Here is a 9369-nt window from a genome sequence, read left to right as displayed (position 1 = left end):
TGAACTAGAGTTTTTCAATGCACGCAGAATATAAAATCTCCACATCATGTAAAAAAATGTTAAGTGCCTGAATACTTCCTACATCAAGAAAATAATGCTGTGCCTGGCGTGACTCCGTCCTGCGCAGCTGTTCTCTGGAGCAGTAGTTGTTTATCTCCGTCTGCCTTCTCTCTCACCGAAGTGTACGTCACCACCCCATGGAAGATTCAATGGACATGGAGACAAGTCCCCTGTGGCTCCAGAACCATCGTTTGGTTGTGAACTAAAGGCCGACAAAGATGACTGGTTTAGGGTGGATAACGATGAAAATGAGCTCCAGTTATCTTTAAGAACGGTCAGTTTAGGGGCTGTGTAAAAGATGAATTGCACATTGTTGAAGCCGAGGCAATGAATTATGAAGGCAGTCCTACTGAAGTAACACTGGCAACTTTGAAAATGTCAGTACAGCCAACGGTTTCCCTTGGGGGCTTTGAAATCCCATCAGCCATGGGATTACAGTTGGAGTGTGGATCAAGGCCAGTGCATATTAGTGGGCAGCACTTAGCAGCTGTGGAGGAAGAGGCAGAGTGAGAAGACAAAGAGGAGGGGGATGTGAAACTCAGGTATTTAATGTGTCTGGAAGGTAATCCTCCCCTGGAGATAGAGGCAAGTTTCCACAGAAAAATGTAAAACTTGCTGCTGCTGCTGCTGATGATGATGATAATTTTGATGATGAGAAAATTGAAGAAAAAGCTCCAGTGAAGAAATCTATATAAGACACTCCAGCCAAAAATGCACTAAAATCAAACCGAAATGGAAAAGACTCAAAACTATCAAGACAAAGATCAAAAGGTCATGAATACTTCAAAAAACAGGAAAAAACTCCTAAAAATCCAAAAAGGACCTAGTTCTACAGAAGACATTAAAGCTAAAATGCAAGCAAGTATAGAAAAAGCACACTGAACGGTCCTGGACAATACTGCAAAATTAAGTCCAAAGATGGGGACAGAGGAAAGAGACAAATACAGTCCATGCTGAGTATCATCAGCCATCCAGACTGAAGCCTTCTGTTTTAATCTGAATCCCCTTTCCTGATATGCCAGCCATGCTCCTTCCAGGCTGGAAACAAACTCACTCTTGATATCCTAAAGCACTTTCTTTTGACAGCTGTGATTCTGTGAACCTAGCCCCTTGCTTTCTGTTACTTGCGCATTTGCCTCACCTCTCTGACCATGTTTTAATCACCTTTGGGTCTCCTTGGCTGCTCAATAACTATTTGAATGAATCAAAAAAGAAAAGAAAAAATAAAAAAAAATCCCTATACTACAGAATATTTTGAAATGATATTTCTGTATTAAAATTGATGGAGTACTCCCATAGCAGTGCTTAGAAGAACACTCATTTTTCCAAATTAAGGAAGAAAAAAAAAACACTATAAAAGCAAAGCCTTTATCTGTTAAGAGGCTAAAGTGAAAAGTCAAAAGAAAATAGTAAAATGAAAATAATAAAACTAACAACATAAATGAACAAAATGCTTATAAAGTTGAGTTGAGGCCGGGCGCAATGACTCATGCCTATAATCCCAGCACTTTGGGAGGCAGAGGCAGGCAGATCACTTGAGGCCAGGAGTTCAAGACCAGCTTGGCCAACATGGTGAAACCCTGTCTCCACTAAAAATACAAAAATTGGCCAGGCATGGAGGTGCATGCCTGTAGTCCCAGCTACTCAGGAGGCTGAGGCAGGAGAATCGCTAGAACCTGGGAGCCAGAGGTTGCAGTGAGCTGAGATCACTTCACTGCACTCCAGCCTGGGCAACAGAGCAAGAGACTCTGTCTCGAAAAAAAAAAAAGGAAAAAAAAAAAGTTTGGTTTGTTAATTCAATTTATTGTTTGGTTTTTTTAAAAGTTTGGGGCCTTTTTCCATTTACCAAAAAAAAGAGAATTGGCAAATTTATTAAAAATAGTAAAATATGGGGAGATAAATTAACAAAAAAGGGAGAATTGGCAAATTTATCAAAAATAATAAAATGCAGGGAGAGAAATAAGATATCAGCAATGGAAAGAAACAACTATTTTAAGTAGGGATGATAATATTCTAAACTATGTATGAATAATTATCATTATCAATACTCTATGGATAGCTGCTGAAGTATTAAATACTAAAATGAGTCATAGCAAAACAGAGAATACAAATGCACAAATAAACTAATCACAGAAGTAGAAACAGTTATAAAAAGTTTATACCCCCCCTTCAAAATGGTACTAATGAAGTCACTGAGGTATTTTCTTAAATTTTCTAAAAACAATTTACTCCTTTGTGATTACCAAAACTATTCCAAAATAGAACAGCATGTAACTCAATTGATTTTTATGGGGTAAATGTGGTTTTGATCACAAAACCTAAAGGCACCAACAAAAAAATTAAATGATAGCTCAATTCACTTGTGAACTTTAAAAATTGAAAATAAAATCTAGGATACAAGGTATAAGTTTACAGAACAAATTCTGCAGCAGGGACCAGCTCCAAGAGAGAACAAGGAGCACCCTGGAGGACGCAGAGTACAAGACATTGCAATAAAAACATCACAGACCTTACCCCAGACCCACAAGGCTTGGTTTACCAAGCTCCAAGCTTATCCAACCTGCAGCCCAGGACGGCTTTGAATGTGGCCCAACACAAATTCATAAACTTTCTTAAAATATTATGAGTTTTTTTTTCTGCGATTTTTTTTTAATCTTATCAGCTATCATTAGTGTTCGTGTATTTTGTGTGTGGCCAAAGATAATTCTCCTTCTATCAATGTGGCACAGGGAAGCCAAAAGATTGGACACCCCTGGTTTAGACAATCATGCCAGGCACTGTGCAGGGCTTGGAACTATAAGACCACATAGACCCCAGCATCGTGGAGCTTACATTCTACAGGAGGAAGTAGACATTTATTAAGAAAAATTATTCAAGTCTTGGAAATAAGATCAAAAGAGGACTGCATGTCTTTTCAAAGTCATACCAAAACTTCACCTAATAGTCCCTGCCCCTACTCCAGTGCTTATTTCATTATCTAGCAGAATGTATGTTTATTTGATTCACTATTTACCATTGATTAAAGTGGAGCCTCTGTGAAGTTATACATTACTTTGTAGACTTTCGTCTAGTGAAATACAAAAGACAACTCCAAAGGTTATAATTTTTTTGCCTCTAGAACATTTCAGGAAACAGGAGTAGGATTTTTGTCTATAATGTAGCAAACTTGCTTCAACATACCTTCCACAACTTACAAATGCTCTTTGAACCAGCCTAATTATGCTTCTAGTTTCCTGGGTTAGATCAATCTTTGGCATGCACTCACTACACATTTGGATGAAAATCGTTTTTAATTTTTTGAAAATTAAGCAGTTGATAAAATAGACAAATAATTACATAAATAACCACCTAATTACAATTGTGGTAAGCAATTCAGAATGCAAAAGGGGTAACCTACCTTGGCCCGAAGGGTCCTCGGAAGCTTAACCAAAGGCCTGAAGGATGGCTGCACTTAAATGAGGCCAATGGGCAGGAAAGAGCCCTCCATGAACTTGTCCTTCCCTGGGTGACTTTGTAGCTATATGTAGAGATTCCCCGAATCACAGAGTAAAGGAATCAAAAATTACTGTCCATAATAACTAAAGCAAAGTTATCTTGTATTTTTGCACCAAAGCAGATTTTAAAATAAAACTAATAATAATAATGACAATAATATCTACTGTTTACTAAGTGTTTATTTACAGCGTCTCAGGTCTTGTACTAAACACTTGTCAATCATCCTATTTAATCGTTACGACAACCCCGTAAGGTAGGTACCCTTATCTCCATTTTATAGATGGGAAAACTGAGACTCAGAGAGGTTAAGTTATGTGCTCAAGGCAACACACCGGGCTTGCCTGATTTTAAATTTTATCTCCTTTGCTATCCTGTCTGTCTTCCAAAGATAGCTCTTCTTGTTTGTGCTACTTTATAATGGAGAAGGAGGACATTATTTTGGTGTTTTAACATATTTCTTGCAGATTAAAAGAAGGGAATGGGAAGGTGATGTGTGTGGAGGGTATTCAACATTAACATTTGTTAGTCCTGTTCATTTCCTGGAGCTTCCCGCTGAAGTAAAAAGCAGGATTTTGCTCAGAGTGGCTTTTCAACAATAAAGACTATCTTGTTGAAACCTGTTTACTCTACGCCTTTGCTTTTAATTCTCTCCAACACAGCTCCCTCTGTTACCTTTGTCTCATCTGTAAGCCCTGAAGCTCTTCTCCAAAGGCTTTAAGCCCAGTTGAGTGGGCAAAAAGTCTTTTCCACCTTTTACCTTGCAACTGGTTTTGAGTTTCTCTTGAGTGTTTGTTTGACTGTTTAGCCAAGGATTGAGAGTCCCATTTTGAGGAGAGAAACCATTTGCCTCGGTTGTGTGCAAGCTTTCCAGAGTTCACCGATTAGCTTTCTGTTCCTTTTCTTTCTCCACTGGTACTTGCAGCTCTTAGGCAGAGGATGATACAGCAATGTAATTATCCAGTCACCTTTCTTAGTCTTATATTTAAAGAGAATGTATGTGTCTTCTATGTTTACAGAAGTATTTTCTAAGTGACCCAAAGTGACATTGAATTCCATCCTGGCTGACTTCTAACATCTCTTTTTCCCTGTGATTTGGAGTCTAATACTAGCCATGTTTCCTTGTGATTCTAAAAAAAAATTTCTTGAACAGCCTACAACATAATCACAGAATTTCAAAATACTCAAACTAAGACCCCTTAGAGACCATCTAGTCCACATTTTACACAGTGCAAAACTAAGGCTGGTAAAGTTCCAGTACTAAGAACTCCACAGAGTTTATTAATATTTAACTTACGTATTTGCCTTTCCAATTATATACTCTTTGAGAACAGAGACCTTTACTTACACTTTTTTGGTATGTCATTTGCCACATATATTTATGTATGTAGTAGATACTTAGAAGGGATGGATCCCTGGATGTTTTATAAGAACTTTGCTCTAAACTGAATGGGGTCAGACCCAACCCATAAGGGATGCACAAGGTTTTAAATGACACAGTCAGAGACCTAGAGAAATTTCATCCCAGCCCAGTGGGTCCCCTGGGGAATGCTTTGGGTTTTGTTCTGTTTGCTTTTTATTATGTAAGTAGTATGTGGACACATCCTTGTAAAAATTCAGGCACTACATAACTACACAGAGTAAAATATAAAGGACCTCCAAGTTTCCATCTGTTTTTTTACTTCCCTTCCCAACATTGGCCTCTACTTATAAAGTCTATTCTTCCAGTCCTTTTGAATATATATCTTCTTCACATATGCAGAGTTTGTTTTTTCTTTTACATAAATGAGATTATGTTTTATTCATTATTTTTGCAACTTTCTTTTTCATTTAAAAATATATTGGCAGTCTTTCCACATTAGTACATATGCATAGTGTTTCTCAAATGGATGTACTATAAGTTATGTAGCCACTTTTCTATTGATGAACCCTGAAGGTGACTAATTTTTTGCTACAGGGAACAATGCTGCACATATGTGAATATTAATTCAGCATAGATTCCTAGAATGGCATTGGTGGATTGATGCTTATTTTCTCTGAGTGAATAGATCAAAGGTAGCAAGAATGACCCAAACTAAGTATTTCAACAGATGGTCTTGGACAAATCACTACACCTCCCCTGAACCCAAATATCTGGATGCCTGACCTAATTCATAGAATGATACAGGTTTAAATGAGATAGTTAAGAAAAGTCTCTGGAAATCATGAACTGCTTTATAAATGCAAGGAACTGATAACCCCCAAGATAGTAATATGTTATTGCATCAACTAACCATACACATGGCTACACTATATGATCTGTAAAGCACACAGTACAGATGTCCAAATATCCTTTTCTTGTTTGAGTATGACTCTCCCTTTCTGTTAGGAAGTTGCTCCTCTCCCAACCCAACCATGTGGTACTAGTGATGGTTATCAATTATAGCACACAACGACTGGTGCAAGGGTAGACATGTTACTTCCACAAGGCCTATAAGGACTTTTCCCTTGGATTTTTCAAACTGGGCCATGGGAAAGAAATGCATTCCTCATTGGTCCTGCAGTTGTGAGACGTGGTGTGGCATGACACTACCAGGGGCCACACCTCCAGCTATGTGGAGGAAGTCAATCTGAGAGATGCAGAAATGCATGTCCTGATGGTATTGAAGGTCCTAGTTCTGGTTTCTGAGCCATGGCTTCAGTCCCACTCCTCTTCTGCACACATGTGCCTTCTAATGTATTCCTCCTTTTGCCAAAGTAATTTGAATTGGGTAAAGGTGGCCTGTAATCCCATGTCTGCGGACTCTGGCCCATTCCATCCATGGTTCTTCTCTTGACACTGTCTTTTTCTCCTTTCCCACCCACCTGGCAGGAAGCATAATGATTGCTCTTGGCAGAAGGTTGATTTTGATCTGTTTTCTTTATTGAACAAGATAACCACATGTATACTCCAATAGAGAGTATTTTGACAAGGAAAACGTGAGACCTCCCTGGGTATGGCAGTCTCTGTTTCAAATTTCTGATCATCTGCAATAGCTTTAGCCACATGATAGGCAGAGGTAAAGCTGGGGTGGGAACCAGATTTCTATAAACAACAGTGTTCAGCTATGGTAAGATCTAAGACACTGATACTTCTCAAACTTCACAATCTACTTGCACCCTTAAAACTGAACTCTGGTTCTTACAAACTGAGGACCATCATGGCATTTCCTAGAAGAGAATATTTCTTTTTAAAGCAGCAGTTCTGGCCCTGAATTTTCTTCTGTCCTTGCCATTAGGGCATATTTAAATATAGTCTAAAAAGAATTATCCAAAAGAAGATTTGTCACTATTTCGTCTTTGCCCCCCTTCTTTTCTTCAAATGTTCATACTCAAGAGCTAGTTCTGTGGCACTAAGAAAATGGCATTGTCATTTTAATAATGTCTAAGACTCTTAAATTGTTTTGAGTAAAATTAGAGTTAAACAGCAGCAGCATACTAGCTAAAGAAGAAATGTATGACTTTCAAAGCCATAAAAACCTGGCTCTACAACACGGAAGATTTAGAGAGGCCTGAAGTAAGATATCTGACCTGCCGCTTACTGTGTTAGTGACCTTGGACAAGCCATTTTAACACTCTTGAGCCTCAGTGTCTTCATCGGTAAAATTAAATGTTAAGTTAGCTCGTATGGTTATTGTGATGGTTAAATGACATTTTATACATATACTTTATATATTAAACTATCAACACAGTGCCTGGGGGCATATTATGTGATCAGTAAATGGTAAGTATTACCATTAACTGTTAGTAATAATTCTTCACATTTGAATAGTAATTTTCATTTTGATCCTAATAGCAAAATCATGTACAGCACAAGGGATAAATGTTCTCTCCACTTCAGAGGTGAACAAACTGAGGTTGAGAGAGCATGAGTGGCTCACCCAGTGCCTCATAGATAGCTAGCAAATGGCAGATTTGAAATTCAAACCAAGCCTCTGTGAGTTAAGACCCCTTTTCTTGTCTTCTGCCATACTATCTTTCATTAATGATGAGAAATAAATGAGATTCAATCAACAAGATTTTTTAAATGATTGACTATCTCATAGGTGCCAGGTTCTGTTCTAGGCACTAAGTCTAAAGCAAAGAACAAAATAGACAACAATCTCTCTTCTTATTCTTGAGGGTGAAGGCAGTCAATGGAAGAATAAAGAAGTGAAATATATAGTATGCGGTGCAGGATCATCATGGCAGACGGGAGGCAGGACTAGATTGCAGCTCTGACTTGGACAGACAGAGCAGCGTGTGGAGGCTCACATTGTGGACTGTAGCTCCAGATTGACTACAAGAACAAACCAGCAATCCTGAGAGGGTCCACAGAGCCTCTGAAGGAAGCACACTGCTCCTGCAGGACCCAGGAGACACCCAAACACTGTGAGTGCCCCAACTGCAGAAGTGGGAAAGGGATCCTCCTCTCCCAAACACACACCTCTCCCAGAGAAAGTGAAGGTCTGTTTGCAGGAGCAGTTTCCTGCAGATTTCTCAGCAGAAAACCTACAAGCTAGAAGGGATTGGGGCCCTATCTCCAAACTCCTCAAACAAAACAATTATTGGCCAAGAATTGTGTATCCAGTGAAGCTAAGCATCATATATGAAGGAAACATACAGTCTTTTTCAGACAAACAAATGCTGAGAGAATTCACCACTACCAAGCCACCGCTACAAGAACTGCTAAAAGGAGCTCTAAATCTGGAAACAAGTCCTGGAAACACATCACAACAGAACCTCTTTACAGCATAAATCATACAGGACCTATAAAACCAAAATTCAAGTTAAAAAGCAGAAACAAAAAACAAAAGAACCAAAGTACACAGGCAACAAATAGCATGATGAATGCAATGATACCTCACATCTCAACACTAACATTGAATGTAAATGGCCTAAATGCTCCACTTAAAAGACACAGAACTGCAGAATGGATAAGAACTCACCAACCAACTATCTGCTGTCAGGAAACTCATCTAACACATAAGGACTCACGTAAACTTAAAAGGGGTGGAAAAAGTCATTTCATGCAAACGGACACCAAAAGCGAGCAGGGGTAGCTATTCGTATATCAGAAAAAAACAAATTTTAAAGCAACAGCAGTTAAAAGAGACAAAGAGGGACATTATATAATGGTAAAAGGCTCTGTCCAACAGCAAAATATCACAGTCCTAAACATATGTGCACCTAACACTGGAGTTCCCAAATTTATAAAACAATTACTAATAGACCTAAGAAATGAGATAGACAGCAACACAATAATAGTGGAGGACTTCAATACTCCACTGACAGCACTAGACAGGTCATCAAGACAGAAAGTTCACAAAGAAACAATGGATTTAAACTACACCATGGAACAAATGGACTTACCAGATATATACAGAATATTTTATCCAACAACCGCAGAATACACATTCTATTCAACAGTGGAGGGAACTTTCTCCAAGATAGACCATATGATAGGCCATAAAATGAGCCTCAGTAAATTTAAGAAAATTGAAATTATATCAAGCACTTTCTCAGACCACAGTGGAATAAAACTGGAAATCAACTCCAAAAGGAACCTTCAAAACCATGCAATTACATGGAAATTAAATAACCTGCTCCGGAATGAACATTGGGTCAAAAACAAAATGAAGATGGAAATTTAAAAATTCTTCAAACTGGGCTGGGCACGATGGCTCACGCCTGTAATCCTAGCACTTTGGGAGGCAGAGGTGCATGGATCATGAGGTCAGGAGATTGAGACCATCCTGGCTAACATGGTGAAACCCCATCTCTACTAAAAATACAAAAAATTAGCCAGGCATGGTGGCG

At 38.6% G+C, this 9369-nt stretch overlaps 1 long non-coding RNA gene across 1 annotated transcript in view; it reads left to right on the top strand.

Annotated features, from left to right (window-relative positions):
• The window catches only part of LOC105535637, an 11585-nt gene extending 10308 nt beyond the window's left edge, over window positions 1-1277 (top strand). The window contains exon 4 of the long non-coding RNA XR_001005472.1: window positions 128-1277. This is a non-coding gene — a long non-coding RNA (uncharacterized LOC105535637). The remainder of the gene's footprint in view (window positions 1-127) is intronic.
• Window positions 1278-9369: the final 8092 nt, after the last annotated feature.

Source organism: Mandrillus leucophaeus, unplaced genomic scaffold (genome assembly GCF_000951045.1).
Source record: "Mandrillus leucophaeus isolate KB7577 unplaced genomic scaffold, Mleu.le_1.0 Scaffold149, whole genome shotgun sequence".
In the NCBI taxonomy this organism is placed as follows: Eukaryota; Metazoa; Chordata; class Mammalia; order Primates; family Cercopithecidae; genus Mandrillus; species Mandrillus leucophaeus.
The sequence above is the reverse complement of the archived record's forward strand: the minus strand, read 5'-3'. Positions and strand labels throughout refer to the sequence as shown.